The sequence below is a fragment of the Callospermophilus lateralis genome, chromosome 7 (genome assembly GCF_048772815.1).
Source record: "Callospermophilus lateralis isolate mCalLat2 chromosome 7, mCalLat2.hap1, whole genome shotgun sequence".
In the NCBI taxonomy this organism is placed as follows: domain Eukaryota; kingdom Metazoa; phylum Chordata; class Mammalia; order Rodentia; family Sciuridae; genus Callospermophilus; species Callospermophilus lateralis.
The window spans coordinates 7,477,721-7,495,816 of NC_135311.1; positions in this window are offsets into that span (position 1 = coordinate 7,477,721).

Genomic DNA, 18,096 nt, shown 5'->3' on the forward strand with positions numbered 1-18,096 from the left:
CTTCCTCCCTGGGTCCGTTAGTCTCGTTCTAGGAGGTCACGTCTTAAGAGACACGGCCCTGGCCTGGGCTTGTGTCTCCAGGGACAGGGAGAGCCTGTGTCTGCTCCAGCACAGCTCAGCTGCCTCTCCGACCCTCAACTGGGGTGGCCTCTGAGCAGAGCAGGCCCAGGGGGCCCTCATGGGAACGCATTGCCTTCCCCTTAAGCTGTGTGACACCAACCCTCAGAAACTGCAGGCAGCCATCACTAGGTGCCACCTTATGCTTCTGTCCTGAAACTGGGGAGTAAGGACAGGAAGGGCCTTGGGTGGCAGGGCTCTGTGGCACTGGTCAAGAAAGGTGGGCCCGGGCCTCCTGTAGCCTGAAGTTATTCGACCACCAGGGGGCGCTCCAGATCCAGCAGAGGAAGAAGCCGTCTTCAAGGCTACCATTCTGTGGTTCTCTACCAGGAATTCATCCCTCGGCCTTTTGAGCTCCCACCCTCTCCCCATTACGTGTCAGGCAGAGGCCGGGGGTTTCAGGTCTCTCACTCTATAGAGAATCCATTCTTGCAGTACGCTGACATCCCCTTCCCAACACTGAGCGACGGACCTTGCCTCCTCTCCCCCAGCCTCCCCTGACCCCTGATGGCTGGGGTAGGTGTGCTGGGGGTGAAGATCCCTGGGCTGAGGCAGGAGACTGACAACTGAGATTGCAAAAAGGTCTTCTGTCACTGCCAGCCCCTGCGGGGAGAGAAGGGGCAAGTTTGGGAGAGCTGAGACCTCATCTCCCATTCTACCCTGTCTCAGCTCCCAGCTCCACATGGGTAGAGGCCCAGCACGTTCACCCATCTTAGCCGCCAAGCTCCAACAGAGGCCTGAAAGAGGACTTTACAGGGCAATTTAAGTATAGGATAGCCCCTGCCCTTGCCCAGCCTCTTCTGGGTAGGGAAAGAGATGAATTTTATTCATTCTTGACATCAACATTTTATAGCCTTACCTTGTCCCTTAACTGATGGTTCCATTATTTTTAATATTTGTAGCTGTAGATAGACATAATACCTTTGTTTTATTTTAAAATATTTTTGTTAGTTGTGGATGGATGTTTATGTATTGACATGTGGTGCTGAGAATCTGACCCAGTGCCCCACCATGCCAGGGAGCAGTCTACCCCTGAGCCACCACCCCAGCCCTGAATGGTTCCTTCTTGGTTAAAACCAAGCCTGTTCTTTCAGGCACCTCCAACTTAGGTGAACCACCCATCTTGATCCAGGAAGTCTTCCTGGAGAAGGGACAACCGAGCCCTCTAAGAGAGCAGTTGCCAAACCAATTTTTAAGGGACAAATGGCTACGAGTCCCAGGATGGCCTGCCAAGAGGTCTGAGAAAGGAGGGAACGCGTGAGGGCTGTCCCTTGAGAGGTGGCCCTATATGTTCTGTAGCCAGATAGTTTCAAGCTCCATCACTCCCTTGAAGTCCCCCATGATTCCAGCAACGATACTGAGTGCCACCATACTGTGCTCCTATTTTCACTTTATTTCCTCCTTTCCTTCCCCACATGTGGGGGCACATGGTGGGTAGCTTGTTCCATTTCATCCACCTGAGCCATTATTTGGGGTCTGGGCCAGGGGGTCATCATCCCATTACTGATTCAGCCAGGGAATTCCGAGGGCAAGAAGACAGGTGTCCTTAGCCCCTTGATACACAAGAGCTAGCACCACCACCCCCAGCTCTTGCCTGTAGCTCTGGCTTCAGCCCTATTGGTCCCCCACATGGTGGCCCATCCATTCAGGCTGGGTCAACAGGGTGACAATGAGCAGGTCAAGGGGATGCCGGGGCCAGGGGCCAAGGGGGCTCCTTCTTCACCCATTCAGGACAATGAGGCTCTGCCCCTTGAGGACAGCCCCTCTGATCACCACCATTATTAGTTTCAATGCAGGACAATCGGACACTTGCCCGCTCATGAACTCTGTCCAGCCCCAGTGCCTGAGCTCTGGGGATAATGATGGACGAGGACACTCCGGGGCCAGGGAGTGATGGGCTGTGCTGGGGTCAGGATGAGAGCCATTGCAGGACAGCTCTCTGGAAGCAGCCACTGTTCTGGCCTGGAGCAAGCGTGTATGGGCTGACCACAGGGTTGCCCTCCAAGACATCTGGGCAGGAGGCCCAGGGACTTCAGGGTGCTTCTGTGCTTGTGCAACCAGAGCCTCCTGGACGGGGCGTCGTCGGGAGCTGCCCCCTGACCTCTGGGGGACCCGGCGCTGCGCTCCGAACCCGCGCAGCCTGGGAAAGGCCCGGGATCCCCCCGATTGGGATTCACATCACGGAGCGCGGCAGCCCCAGCTCCGGCAGAATTAGACACGGCGCGGGTGTCCCAAGTGCGGGGCGGTGGCCGTCGGGGCAGCCGCGTCCCCCCACCTCACCCCGATATCTCTCTCCGCCGTCGGGATCCCCCGCCCGCCCTCCCGGCCCCGCGCCCCGGCCCCTTTGTCTGGCCGCCCGCCGCTCCCCGCCGTCCACCGCGCGCCCCGGCCGGGCACCCTCGCGCCGCCGGGAACAAAGCCGGCCAATGTCTCCGCGCGGGCGGGCGGGAGGGCGAGCTGGCTATGCAAATGCCCAACGGCCTGTGAGAATCGCTCTCCGCCGCCTCCCGGCCTCCACCCTGAAAGAGGCCGGCGGCCCGGCCCCGGGTGGGGGAGGCGGTCACTGCATTAGGGATGAGCTGTCGTCCCGAGCGCCCGCCCGCCCGGGACAGAGCACCATTGTCTGTGTGCCCGCCGTCTGATGGCCAGTGGAGTCTGCCAGCTCACGGAGGATGTCGAGGGTGACCGGAACAGGCACTGGGCCCAGGAGAAGTGGTCACCTGTGCCCTTCCTACCTACCCCTCATTGCAGCCCCCTTTGACTCAGGGGTCAGACCGCTGTGGGCTCCCGTTTGCGGCTGTCCTGCTCCCCAGCCTGTGTCCTGCACAAGTTAGTTCCCTTCGCAGAGCCCGTGTGCCCTGGGCTTTGACTTGGCCGGTGGTGGATGATCTTCCCACTCTGTCCTACCTGGTAGCCACTCCCCTCCCAACCCCCACCCATCTTTTTTTCTTGCCCACATCGTATTGACCCCATGGACTGGCACAAGTGTCTCTGAGGCCAGTTGTCTTCCAGAGTCCTGAGAAAAAGTCATGGTGCCCTGAAAGCAGAGCAAGTTACTAGGCAGAGATGCCCCCAAGGGGTCCTCTGTGTCTTGCAAGCCCCAAGCCAGGTCCAGGACTTTGTCCTTGGCTCCCTGGGTCATCCACTACCTGTTAAGGCGCCCCACTTTAAGTGGGAGAAAAGCCAGCCACAGGGGGCTAAAATGAACTTCTCTGGTGATCTGAAGGTGGGAGTTGCCACATAAAGGTTCTTCCCACAAGTGAAAGAGGGTGTCCATCTAACAGAGGGCAGTGGTCTAGCACTGGAGGATACCTGTGGACAGTGAGGAAAGGAGCTCTGTGTTAAGAGCAGAGCCCATTCTGACTGTGAACTTGGCCCTTGTACCTGAACATCTACAAGCTGAGCTCCAGGATAGGAGCTTTGGTGTCAGCAAGAATGTAGGACAGGCTGGGTGTGGTGGTGCCCTCCCGGAATTCCAGCGGCTTGGGAGGCTGAGGCAGGAGGATTGTGAGTTCAAACCAGCCTCAGTAACTTAGCAAGGCCCTAAGCAACTCAGCAAGACCCTGTCTCAAAATATTAAAAAAGGCTGGAGATATGGCTCAGAGGTTAAGTGCTCCTGGGTTCTATCACTGGTACCAAAAAAAAAAAAAAAAAAAAAAAAAAATGCAGGGCAGAAACCTACTTTTATAAACTTCCACCAGGATTCATGAGATTGGGGGTGTGGCTCAGCAGCAGAGCCCTTACCTAGCAACTACAAGACCCTGGGCTCCATCCTCGGGACTGTACCACCACCACCAAGAAGCCTCCTGAATAAGGGTGCATGCTACTTTTGTGAGGAGCCATTTTGGAGATTTGGGGGCCTTTGAAGCAGTGATGTAAAATCAGTCAGGGCCAAATAAGAAGTATCCCAGGAAATCCAGGGTTTCAGTCACAGGAGAGGCTGGATGAGGGGAGGAAGGAGAGGTTCTGGTAGGGCAGGTGGTCTTCTGGTAGGTGGGGCTCAGTCTCAGGGGCCTGTTACTTTTTTTTAATGTTTATTTTCTAGTTATAGGCAGACACAATATATTTTTATTTTTTTATTTTTATGTGGTGTTGAGGATGGAACCCAGGGCCTCACGCATGCCAGACGGGCGCTTTACCTCTGAGCCACAACCCCAGCCCAAGGGGCCTGTTCCTTTTCACACACACACACACACACACACACACACACACAGGGGACTGAACCCCAGGGGTGCTCTACCACTGAGCCACATCCCCAGCTCTTTTTATTATTATTATTTTTTTATCAAAAGACAGGGTCTCCCTAAGTTGCTCAGGCTCGTGTGGAACTTGTGATGCTGCTGCCCCAGCCTCTGAAGCAACTGGGATTGAAGGTGTGCACTGCCCAACCGGCTGGGCCCTGTGCTTGTGCTTCTGCCAGCCTTCCACACAAGATGGAGCCCCCCCCACTTCTGTCTTCTCGACCTGGGGGGACCCAGGTGCCCTGTGCCTGTCAGCCCCATCCTGAGGCGGAGGCAGCCTCTGGGACGACCTTTGGGAGACCATGAGATGGAAGGGAAGTTGAAGACACAGGACCAGGGCTGGGAACTGGGCACTTCAGGTGCCAAAGAAGCAGGCAGAGTTCTGTCACCCAGTCACTCCTGTCCAGCCTCTGGATCATGGGGAACCCTCAAGGCATTCTGGCCTGGGGCCGCCTGGCTTCATGGAGACTTCTGCAGAGACCCCCAAAGCCACTTCTGAATGAAGCTGAGCCAGCGGCCTCTCCGGGCTTTCCTGAGCCCCAGAATACACTCCTCCTCCGTGGCCCTCACCCTCCGAGGCATTTCCAGAATCAGCCTTGCCTTGGGAACCCTGGGAAGAGGGTTGGCCAGGCCCCTGCCCCATGGCGGCCCTCTCCCTGGGTCTGAAGTTCCGGGGCTCGTCTTGGGGACTCGAGGCCGGCCCCAGGCAGGCTCCGCTTGGCTCTGGGCTGAGGGAGGAAGTGGGCTTTGTGCTGGGCACCCTCTGAGCTCCTGGGTTTCATTTTCCCACCCTGCTCCTCTTGGCAGGAGAGCGCTCAGCTGGAGAAGCCCCCCCCCCCACCCGCCCAGTGTCCCCTCCTTCCCCGTCCAGCACCATCCATCTCCGTCTCCCCAGAGCAAGGAATGTGACTCCAGGACACTGTGGGGCTTGTTCCCAATCCCCTTCTAGGTCATTTCATCCAGGCTGTCACAGACTCCCCTCCACCTCCCAGGCCGCCGTCTGGTTCTGGCTCTAAAGGCAGAGACGGAGCCCCCTCCTCCCCCCAATTCCTCACGCTTCATTTTGTCCCAACACCCTGGAGGAGGCTGCACGGTGGGGGGTCAAGGAACCCTGGTGTGGGAGCCCGTGGGGGCGGGGGTCCCCTTTCTCCCACCTCTCCAGCCACCCAGGCCAGCCCCTGCTGCTGTGCGGACCCAGCGCCCTCCGCAGCGTCCTCGTCATTCCCCGGGCCGCAGACCATCCATCCCCTCGCCCGCCCTTCCTGTCCATGCCCCGCAAGCCTCGATTATCGGTGGAATTAGCACCGGGCTTCTTGTTGGCAGTTGCTAATTAAGACCATTAATAAACGCGATTATTAATGCTGCACCAGGCGGCAGCTGCCAGCATCTATCACCGGCACCGTTGGCAAGGTGCTGGGCCCAGGATGGCTCCTGCCTGCCTCCATCTTGGAGTGGTGCATTCACCTCCTGCTCCCTTTGCTGCAGGCCCTGCCAGGTGGGGTCGGTGGATGCAGAGGTTTGGAGAGTGTTTGGCTGAGCTTTCCAGAGAAATGGAGTCCTATACTCCAGAAAGGCCCCAAACTGGAACCAGGGAGGCCAGGTGTGTGTGTGTGTGTGAGAGGGACCGTATCTGCTGCCAGTACCTTTCTTCCCCAGAATGGCAGGTGGATGGAGACACAGTGTACAGAGGCTCTGGGGAAACCTGGTGCCGTGGCTCACACCTGTAATCCCCGTGATTCAGGAGGCTGAGGCCGGAGGACTGCGGTTCTCGGTCAGCTGGGCAGAATAAAAAATAGAAAGGGCCAGGATGTGGCTCAGTGGTGGAGCACCCCTGGGTGCAGTCCCCGGTACTGGAGAAAAGAGTAAAAAGACTCCCGGGAGAGCCGTGTGGACCCTCAGGTGCCCCTTCTGCTCCCAGTGACCACAGCTCTCGGTGCCCGCCTGGCCTGTTTTGTTCTATCAGGTAATACTTGAATTTTCCTAGTGGGTTTTCTTACCCTACGAGCTAGGAGATGATCTGGGTGAGACAATGAGTCATTCTCTGTCAAGGGCTTGGAGATGCATCTGACTGGAACAGCCACTGAGCTCCTGCTACTTGCCATGTGGGAAGGAGAATCTCCTCTCTCTCTCTCTCTCTCTCTCTCTCTCTCTCACCAGGGATGGAACCCAGGGCACTTAACCACTGAGCCACTTTTGATATTTTATTTAGAGACAGGGTCTCGCTAAGTTGCTGAGGCTGGCTTTGAACTTGCGATCCTCCTGCCTCAGCCTCCCGAGCTGCTGGGATCACAGGTGTGCGCCACCTCGTCCAACTGGAAGGAGACTGTCATAAATGGACCGCAGACATCTCTCCCAGGGAGCTGTCTCTGCGCTCCACCGACTGGATGAGGCCCATCTCCTCCGTACCTCTCTCTCTCCCATTTATGTGACATATATTGGATGAAGTTGTGCACTTATCTGTTCACCCCAGTAGACTGTGTGCTCAAGGACAGTGGCCGTGTGTCACTTATTTCAAACAGCAGAAACCCAGACTGGATTTGTCGTCGCGTCTTTCCTGCCTGTCTGCGGGTGATCCCATCTTCGGATCCCTTCCTTGCTCCATCCTCTCCTCCCTGACCTCTGGCCTCAGGCTACCAAAGCAGGATGGGTGGCAAGCGCCCTCTGACCCAGCTGGCCTCACTCAGAAGGGCAAGAGAACCCTAGGACTCTAAGGAGGCCGGACGTGCTGCCTGGCAGGTTTGAGCCTCGGGTCCTTTCAAGGAGCTGGACGCTCACCTGAGCTTCCCCTCAGTGCCCACAGGTCTAGCCTGGCCTCTGCCCCTCTCGCACCATCCACTCCCGTCCCAGGGTGATGGGGCAACCCAGGAGAGCCCGGGAAGGGACCCCCCCACACACCTGCTCTCCCTCTTCTGTTTCGTCCTCTCCCCTCCCCACCACGTCAACGTCTTGACTTTTCCTGCAGCATTTGAAGGGAGAGTCCCCCAAGACTTTAGTCTTCCCCAACTCAGGGAAAGAGGAAAGGGGGGGAGAAAGTCCTGGAAACAAACCCTGGGCAGCAACCTTAGAGTGGGAGAGATCAGTTGGAAGGCCTTTAATCCCTTAATCCCTCTCAGATGGGCCTTGAGACGCTAATGATTTTCCTAATTATTCCCTCCCATTTTCCCATCGCTCTATAAGGACTTTCGAGAGGAGCAAAATTCTGAGGGAGCCGGTGTGGGATGAATGGCAGGGTTACCTCCCCCCCAAAAAAGCGCCCAGAGTCCAGGCGAGGGGGTGGGGAAGGGCCAGGAGTACCCAGCTGGGGGCTCGGACTTCCCCACCACCGACACCCGGGTGCAAGGCGCGAAGGGGCCTGGGACAATGGGGCGGTTGGGGGCTGCCTGAGAGGGCCAGGTGTGGGGCTGGGGTCCCCTCCGTGTGAATGGCCCATTATCCGGCCTAGAGGATGAGGGTCTCTTTGTGTCCCCCCCCACCAAAAGGCCCCTCCGGGTGATAATCACCCTGGGAGGGAGGAGGAGAGGGTGATGAGGGTCTTTAAAGGGGGCCAGGCCTCCCCAGAGAACAGTTGCCCATTCAGGCCTCTGTCCTTCCCTGGGACCCAGTGGGCCATCCATGGGAAGTAGGGGTGAGGGGTGGCCAGCAAACGAGGCGAAGCCGGGCACGCAGGCCCCTCCCCTCCAGCGTGGCCTGTGGGACTGAGTTCAGAGGTGGCCTTCTCCAGGAACACACCCCCAGACCACGCTCCGTACCCCACTAACCTCTGGCACCCGGAACCTTGTCTCACCTCTCCAGAGGTGGAGTTCCTCGGGGACCAGAGCCGCCTGACAACACCTTGACCCTTGACCCCGCGGCCTTGCTCTGCTTTAGGGAAACACTCTCAGCGGTTCTCACTCTGATCCTACAAACTCCCACCGGGATAAGTGTGCTAACCCCACTTCCCAGGTGAGAAACTGGGAGGTAAGCAATGTCTGGAGGGGGGCTCACCAGTTAGGTGCAGAGCTGAGATTGGAGGCTGATTTCCCAGACACCAGGCCAGGTGTTTTTGGGGGAGGTTTTATTTTGTTTGGGTACTGGATTGGATCCAGGGGCACTTGGCCACTGCCATCCTCTTTTCCTTTTTATTTTATTTTCAAAATTTTTTGAGACAGGGTCTCATGAAGTTGCACAGCCTGGCCTTGAACTTGGCGATCCTCCTGCCTCAGCCTCCTGAGAGCTGGGATTACAGGACTGCGCCGCGGTGTAGTCAGGTGTAAGAAGGCGTGGACATGCCGTCATTGCCCTGCCCACAATGCTCACCTCCTAGATGGCCACCCGGTTGGCTTGCTGGCCTCCTCTGGCCTTGGCTTAAGTCACGCTGTCCAACCAAGGAGCCGTGAGTGACTTGCTTCGAAATGACCAGGTCGGGGGAGAGGTGGGAGTAGGGATGATGATGGATGGATGGGGGTTCCTTATACTATTCTGTGTACTCGGTAACTATTTAAGAATTTCCACACACACAAAAGTTGAACAAAGTCCAGCCTTCCCTAAGCGCCTCATTTTGAATCGTCGTTCACCACCCCCGGCCCTGCACTCTTTTCCCCAGATCGCTCACCGCCATCTGACCTCCCTGTGGGTTGAACTTATTTGTCCTGATCCTTGTCAATCTTCCATATAGGTCAAAGGGCGTGAGGTCAGAGGTCATGGGGACTATTTGTGCAGACGGATGCCCCAGCAGGCGGGGCAGTGCCTGGCACCTCAGAGGCACTTGGTGGGGATTAGCGCAGGCCTTGGCGGCTGAGGGCTCTCGGAGGAGCTGACTGGGAGCCGGAAGGGGCGGCCTTGTGTTCCTGGGCTCCTGGCCCTTCAGCACCTGGAGCCACAGCCGGAGGGTTCTTCCCAGCACAGCCCCCAGCCTGGGCTAAGCCCCTAAATGTCCCATTACACACCATTCACTTCTCACTTTGTCGGGGCCCATCCACAGCCACTGGGTCCCTTTGTCAGAGGGCCTGGGAGCGCGAGGGGCTATTACCACCAGGCCTCATTATTCCAGCCGGAGCAATAATGAGGTGTCCCTTCCCTGGACTCGCACACTTTGCAGGCCCCTCCCATTTAATAACTATAATAATGATCACCATTGATGGGTCTCCGTGCTGCACCAAGCACTTTACATACGTGACCTCATTTAATTCCCCCCTGGCGGATCTGGGAAAGAGCTACTGTTGGTGTCCCCATTTTCCAGACGAGAAAGCTAAGACTGGGCAGGCACAGCTCAGCTGTACAGGCAGGGTGAAGGTAGGATGCAACCATAACCCAGATGGGAGACTCCAGCTTCAGAGAGGGCAAGTGGCCTGAGGAAGGGCACACAGCAGATCAGCAGCCCGGCAGCAGGATTCCCTCTGGTGTGGAGAGAGGTGCACATGACAGCTCCTCAGCTCTCCAGGCAAGGGTCACACAACCTCCTAGCTGTAGTAGGGAGTGACTGTCTCTGTCCCTGCCTCACAAGGAAAGTGCTGGCTCAGGGTGCTTTGGTGCCCGTGTACACAGAGCTAGTGAGAATCCAGACATTCGGCCTACAGTGCGAAGGGATGAAGAGGCAGCAGGGGGAGAGAAGCTGATCCTGCAAGGCTCCGGAAGGACCATAGGACACAGTGACCAGGCCCAGCTGGACAGGCTGATGTGGGGCATAGCGAGAAGAAGGGAACTGGCCAGGCACCGTGGCTCATGCCTGTAATCCCATTGACTTGGGAAGCTGAGGCAGGAGAACTACAAGCCTTGGAAACTCGGGGAGACCCTGTCTCAAAATAAAATAAAAGTTAAAAAGACTGGGGACAGGCCAGCCACCATGGCTCACGCCTGCCATCCCAGTGGCTTGGGAGGCCGAGGCAGGAGGATCTCGAGTTCTAAGCCAGCCTCAGCAACTTAGTGAGGCCCTGTCTCCAAATGAAATATTTTAAAAAAGGGCTGGGGATGTGGCTCCATGGTAGAGCATCCCAGGTTCAATCTGCAGTACGGGAAAGAAAGAAATCCAGTAAAAACCACAACAGTGGGCTACAGAGTGCGGGCCTCCCTCCGCCTGGGCTTCTCCAGCCCCGTTCCCATCCCAGAGACACACACGTTCCTGTCTTCTCCTGGTTCCTCCCAGAACTACTCTGTCTTAGGGCTTTTGTTTATAAAAATAAATACCCACCCCTCACCAGGCCATCCGTTTCCTTCCTGAACACATGAAATGCGCTGGCCCTCGGCTCTCAGGGGAGCCCACGGGAGAGAAGAGCAAGGGTCACGTGAACGAGAAGTCAGCCGGTGAGCACAAGGGTGGCTCCCACATGGGCAGCAGCATGTGCAAGTGCACAGAGGTGTGACACCAGTGTGTCACAGAGGTTCACAGAGGTCTCTCTCTCTCCTCTCTCTCTCTCTCTCTCTCTCTTTCTTATATTGGAGGTTGAACCCAGGAGCACTCTACCCTGAGCTACATCCCTGACCCTTTTCATTTTTTATTGTGAGACAGGGTCTTGCTAAGTTGCTGAGGCTGGCCTCAAAACTCTGATCCTCCTGCCTTAGCCTCTCAAGTCCCTGGGATTATAGGCGTGTGCCACCATGCCCTGTCACAGTGGGGGGTTTTGCATAAGAGGCAAAGAGGAGGCTTCCGAAACTGGGTGACGTCCAGAGCCAGAGGTCTTTGGCTGGCCACCTGCATGCCCTTGACCTCAAGCCTGAGGTCCCTGACTCTAGGAAGGGTTTGGGCCATCCCTGATCTGCAGGACCCCTGGTGTCCACTTAGCTGGTGGCTCGGTGGGCTCTGGGTGCAGGCATTGCCCTCCTCAGTCTTCACTGTGTGGTTGTGAGGGTTCAATAAGTTGATAAAGGGTTAGTACAAAGCTTGGCACATTTTAAATTAATGACAGTTACAATTATTCCAAGGACAATCTTTTCTCCCTCTAACTTCCCTCTCTCAGTGTTTCCTTTGTCTCTGGGGACCTAAGCAACCCTCTGCAACATTCCTGGCTCCTAGAATTCTTTTCCAGGCCACTGATAACCCCATTAGGCCAGGATGGGTGGCTCATGCCTGTAATTCCAGTGATCTGGGAGGCTGAGGCAGGAGGATGGCAAGTTGGAGGCCAGCCTCAGCAATTTAGCAAGACCCTGTCTCAAAATAAAAAAAAATAAAATAAAAAGGGCTGGAGATACAGCTCAGAGTTGGGGCACCCCTGGGTTCAATGCTCAGTACCACCAACAAACAAAACCAATAAAACCTCCACTGGTTGCAACCTTCAACCTTCACCTTGGATTCTCTGGGAGGGGATTAGGAGCAGAACTGCGGGAGCACATGGGCTCGGGAGCTGGGGTCTTCAAGGGAAGAAAGAGGCTCCCCTCCCGGCTCCTCGACCCCGCCTCTTCTCACCCACCTCCCTTAAAAAAACCCGGCCCACTCATTACAGAGCCCAGCAGCCAGCCCCTGGCTAGAGCCCTGGTAAAGGCAGCAATTAGATCATTAGCACCAGCCCTCACCCACCTGCTCGGAGGCGGCAAATGTGTTTTAATTATAATCCCTTAATCTCCCTCAGATGGTGGGGCTGGCTCTAGGGCTTTTGCCCTGCACAACCCCTTTCCCTCCCCTCCTCCCCCAATTAAGGGGTCCTCTCAGCCCCTTTCCCAGCGAAAGGTCTCTGCCCGGAGGAGCGAGGGCCTGTGCTCTGTCCCTGGCCGTGGAGTGGCCCCCAGTGGCCGTGTTGGTCCACCTGGAAATTTCTCTGCAGGTGGAATTGCTGTCCCACGGGTCCTGTCCCTCCTGGCCTGGGGACAACTGCTGGGATGCTTAAAGGTCCCTGAAAGGTGCCCCTTGGGCTCCTGTTGTCCTGGGAGTCCTCGGGAAGCGGGTCCCCAGGCCCTGTCACAGGACTTCTGTCTCCCCGCCAGCCACCCAGCCCACCTGGCTCAACTGTCTCCTTGGCGTCTCTTGGAAGCCACCAGGTTCTGCGGCAGGTGGCGCTGAGGCCTGGCCCTGATGGGATGCCTCCTGGTGGCAGCCCTGGGTCAACCTCCAGTTGACATCATCGGATCCCATTGTCACCCTCCAGCCCCTCGCGCCCGGCCAGGGCCCTGGAACCCCAGACACACGGAGGCAACGGTCAGGCCCACCTCTGTCCCTGAGCTGCCAGCGGGCACAGGGGAGGGACGGGATGACCCAGCATGTGGCCCTGTCTAAAGCTGAGCCTGGATGAAACTCTGTCCTGGGAAAGTTCTGTCACTAATTGACTTGCAAATGTCTTGTTTGTCCCCAGATTCATAATTAGTGCTAAGGATTTCTAGGGCCCCATCCTGGAGGGGCTCTTTTTGGGGGGCAGCCTGTTCCTCTCCCCTCTCCGAGGTCGGCAGGGCCGGGGGTGGGCAGAGCTGGGCACCGATGCCCAGCTGCTGCCCAGCGTTCCCACGGCTCCGGTGCCAGAGTGTGAATGGCGAGGTGCGGGGGCCGCGGGGGCCGGGGCTCCCCGCCATCCTGCAGCCGGGACCACGGCCAAGGCCCCAAGGCTCCAGGAAATGGCAGAGCTGGGGAGCGGGTTATGGCAGCGGCGGGGGCTGGCTGGCACCCCCAGGAAGGAGGATCCAGCCGGTGCTGGGGGCTGGCATGGGCCGAGCCTCCGGCGCGATGAATGAACCAACAAGGGGCCTCTCTTCCCCACAGCTCCCCACAAAGGCCTTGGCTGAGCCTCTGGGTGTGGGGGGCTGGGGGCACCGGAGGAAGAGGGAAGGCTGTTTTCAAAGACCCCCCACCCGTCGCTCTGTGCTCCTAGGAAGGGCCCGGATTCAGGCCCAAGTAGGGCGTGGGTCTCCTGACGGGGAAGGCCGCTTTCCCAGACCCTGAATCCTACGTCCCCGTGGATTATCTGTGACCTCCTTCCCACCCGGGGGTCCCCCTCTTGGTTTCTGCTCAACCAGCTGCCTCCGTAGCCTCACCCCCACTCTGCTGAGGATTCTCAGCCCGCCGTAGGCCTGAGACCCAGCCACCATCAACAGCCCGCTCTGGGGCTCCTCCAACCCTGCCTGATGCCCTTCACCTCCCAATAGAACAAGAAAGACTGTTCTGGGGGCCAGACATGGTGGACCCTGCCCTTAATCTCAGGAGGCTGAGGCAGGAGGATCCGCAAGTTTGAGGCCAGCCTGCGCAATTTTGCGAGAATCTGCCTCAAAATAAAAAAAAAAAAAAAAATTTAAAAGGACTGGGGACGTGGCTTAGAGTAAAGCACCCCTGGGTTCATCCCTGGTACCAAAATAAAGAGACTGTTCCCCCCAGGTTCAGAGGCACACCCCTGTAATCCCAGCCAACTGGGAGGCTGAGGCTGCAGGATCACAAGGTCAAGGCCAGCCTGGGCCACTCAGGGAGACCCTGTCTCAAAACAAAAAGGACGGAGGCTGGAGGCTGTGGCTCAGTGGGACGCACCTCTGGGTTCAATCCCTGGCACTAAAACAAAACACAACCAAAAAATAAAATAAAGGGAGGAAGGAGAAGGAGAGGAGGAGTCTCCGCTGTGCCTGAGTCACACGGGCCAGGATCCCACCTCTTCTTGTCTTCAAAACCCCCCGGGGTCTTCCCCGGAACCCAAAGTCCCTGGAAGGAAGGCACTCTTCTTGAGGCCAGGGGAGGAGGCTCGGTTGAGGTTCTTTTCCTTCCTTCTTCCCCAGCCTCCCTTTCCTGTGCCTGGGACGTCTATTACTCTCACCTGACCCTCTCCCTGCTTCATCTCCAGTTGCTTTCCCAGAACTGGTCTTTTTTCCTTTAGTCAGTCCTTCCTGCAGTCTAACTTTCTGTTGCAGGTTGCCCACCCCCAGATCTGGCCGCTTCCCAGGCCGCCCTACAGCTGGAGCCCTGAGGGAAGGGGAGGAGGTGAGGCTCTATGGTAACCCTGAGAGAATGCCCTCTCTCCTCATCTGCATACAGACGGGCTCATTTGCATACAGACAGGCCTCATCTGCATATACTCAGTGGGACTCAGGCACATTCCGAAGTGTCCCGCCTGGTTCCTCCCACCCCAGTCCTGGCATCCCCGGCCGCCCCTCCTGCCCCTGTCTGGTCTGGGTCTTTCTGTTTGCAGAGCCTGTCGCTTCTCCACCTGCTGTTGTCCCCTTTCCTCCCTGGGCTCACAGGAGCCCCTCTGCCCACGCCCCCTGGTGCCCCAGGCCCTTTGTCCAGGAGCCTCACTCCCATGCAGGAGGCCACTCATGGTGGCAGAGGTTTGCCACCCCCTGCCCAGCACCCCGCCCCCAACACCCAGAGGGTACGTGGGCCAAGAAGGTGGATCCCCAGCTCCGGGCTCCACAGCAAGCCCAGGAAGTGGAGGGAAGCTTCTCCTGCTGACCCTCCCCAAGCCCCGTCCCCCTCCTCCTCCACTCACCCCACTTCCCCAGGGACTGACCCCCAGGGGCCACCGTGGGCCTCGGCAAGAATCCCCCATCCCCCGCCGCCAGACGAGGGCTGGGGACCCCGGAAGCATTATCCTGGCCTGGGGAGCCTGGGCCCAGCCCCTGAAGGAGCCCAGGTTTTGAGGAAATGAACGGCCCCCTCCCAGCAGCCGCCCAGCCAGCCCCTGTCCTTATGGGGGAGCCCGGGGCTTCTGGGATGTAAACTGGGGGAGTCTGAGATTCTCCTCCTCACACCCTCCACCATGCTGGGGACCTCCACCTCTGACCCTCCCCTCTGTGACCCCAGTTTTCTCCGCACAGAGAGGGACAGGTAGACCAGGCAGCTCTGGTGGCTTCCCGGAACAGGGCCCAGGTGCCCGGCAGCGTGCCCTGAATCTCAGCAGACACAGCTTGCCCGGGGCGGGGTCCTGGTCTGGAGAAGCGGCAGCCTTGTGTGGTGGGGTCTACCTGGAAACGGGGGATGTGCACATGGCTTGAGTGTGTGGGCTATTTGGGGGAGAACTTAGGACCAGTGGGTACTTCTTGGGAGAGGTGTGTGTGGCCGGGGACAAAGGTGGGAAGGAGACCTGCTTTCTCTTTTATTTTTGTTTGTGGGCACTGGGGATTGAACCCAGGGGTGCTTTACCACCAAGTTACCTCCCCAGCCCTTTTTATTTTTTAATTTTGAGACAGGGTCTCCCTTTATTGCTTAGGGCCTTGCTAAATTGCTGAGGCTGGCCTCGACTTGGCGATCCTCCTGCCTCAGCCTCTTGTGTGGTTCCACCCTTCCTAGCTGATACTTTCCACTGAGCACTGTTAGGATTGGGCCACATGTATTATCATAGACTTTTTTTTAAAAAATATTATTTATTTAGAAAAATTCCAGGACTCAAACTGTAATTCCATGAGGGAGTACGGTTAGATCAGAGGCACATTCCCAATTTCTTGCTGTGTCTCCCGTGCCCCTCTCAGGTCTTGTTATTTGCAGAGAAGTCCTGCCTGCTGTCTAACCTGAATTCTTCTTGCCATTCATATTGGTTCCTTCTGTTTCTGCTGAGCACAGACAGAGAGGAAGTGGGAGCAGGTGGCACCATGGGCGAGGGGCGCTGCCTCTCTGTGCACTGCTCAGACCCGGGGGGCATTTCTGAGGAAGGATCCTTTCATGGAGGACACAGGGCTGCCCAGTGACCTCCCCCACAGAAACCCCACCCCCATGCTCTGGGTCCTTCAGATGTCCCTCGGTGCCCCTTTGGCTGGGAGCGCCAGCCCATGGCTCGGAGTTGGAAGGGGCCAGATCCTGGGTGGAGCTCTCAGGGCCTGGGGTGGCTGAGAGGGGCCTGGGGACCGGACTGGTTGTCAGCCACCACCCCCATCCCACTCCCCAGGGGGGATCGCCACCTTCTGTTGCAATGTTCCTTCTATGGCTGGGCCCCTGTTAGGGGGAGCCCAGTGTCACCCCCTCTTCTTCAGTCCCTCCCCTTCCAACCCGCCCAGGCACATCCACGGCCACGGTCACTGTCAGTCAAAACTCAAGAGTCTTTATTAGACAGGAGACAGGACTTCACCCCAGAGGGCGTGGGAAACGCAGCTGAGAGGACTCGGGATAAACGAGGTGGGCCTGCACGGGCAGCCTGTGGACAGGGAGCAACGGGCCCAGCGAAGGCTCCTTCCAGAAGGTTCCAGGTGGGGTGGCTGCCCAGGAGGGTGGGCGGGTGCTCCCCATTTCCTTTCTGCCTTGGTCGATCTCACTCTGCTGCGCTGAGCCTTCGGCTGGGATGGAAGGCTTCTCAGAGGGAACCCAGCCGCCCGGGGAAGTGGGTTCTTAGAGATCTGAAAAGAAAAATGGTCAAAGGGCTGGGCTGGGGCTCCGTGGTGGAGCGCTCGCCTGGCGCACGTGAGGCCCTGGGTTCCATCCTCAGCATCACATGCAAACAAATAAAATAAAGGTCCATCAGCAACTAAAAAATAATTTTAAAAAAGAATAATAAATACATAAATAAATGATGTAGAACTGAGGCGAGGGCAGAGGGAAACTTGTATGTGTGGCTTTGAAAGGGTGCCTGTCCATCAGGAAAGGAGGAGGACAAGGGCCACCCGACAGAGGCTGGAGCCCAGGCGTCTTCTCCAGGTCTGCACGCAGGGCAATGGGGGGGGGGGGGGGCTCAGATTCCAACAGTTCCAAAAATCAGGCAGGGACCCCAGGGCGGGCGCTTTCTCGGGGAAGGAAGGCAGGGGGCTTGCTTCCTTGGAGCTGCAGGGCCACTTAGGAGGACTCTGGTGACTTCTCTAGTCCTGTCCTCAACCTGCAGGGACATCTGAGAATCTGCCCGGCTCTGCCTGCCCTGGCCTCTCCTCTTTCCCTCTTTTCCGTCGACTGTGTTCAGAACATGATTCTGCAGGAAGCCAGCAGGAGGGCAGGGGACCCAGCCCAGCCCAATGTACTAGCCCTGTGACTCGGGGACAAGGACATCCTTCCTGAAGATCCAGCTCCTCCTCTGGAAAGTGAGACGAGGACGCACCATTTTCAGGGAGGGTAATTGAGATAATCGCTGAGACAGACCAAGTGGGTGCAGAGTCAAGGTCAGCCCCTTCCTTCCTGGAGTCCGGGAAGGGGCCCCAGGAAAGACGGAGAATCCATCATGGGCACGGTGCTTCCTGTAAGCCAGCAGTTTGGGGAGCCCCTGAAGTTCACCTCACCCGACCTTCCGTGTTGGGGCCTGAACCCGGGGCCACACAGGACAGGCAAGGGCTCTCCCACCGAGCCACAGCCTTGGCTGAGAACCTTGAACTCTGAGAAGGGAGCCTGTGGCGCCAGCACCTCCAGAGGCTGAGGCAGGAGGATCCCAAGTTCAAGGCCAGCCTCAGCAACTTAGCAAGGCTCTAAGCAACTTAGCAAGACCCTGTCTCTAAATAGGAAATAAAAAGGGCTGGGGATGAGGCTCAGTGGTAAAGTGCCCCGAGTTCAATCATCCCTGACACCAAAAAATACACACACACACACACACACACACACACACACACACACACACACGATGGGACCTCACTACACCCCTGCGTTGCCCAACTCCACTCAGGTCAGTGCTCCCCTCTTGCCACCCAGACACCCCCCAGCTTTTCTTCCTTCCTTTCCAAGGGCCTCGCCCAATTGCCCAGGCTGGCCTTGGACTTGGGATTGTCCCTCCTTGGCGTCCTGAGTGGTGAGACCGCGGCCTGCGCAGCAGTGTACCCAGTTCGCTCCTGGCTTTTCCAGACTCACCTCCCATCCCCGTGCTCCCGCCCGGCTACCCCTCCTCCCCCTGCTCCCACTTCTGCCCGGTCCCTAACTGGACCTTGACCACATGGAGGCTTGGGGACAGAAGTCGGC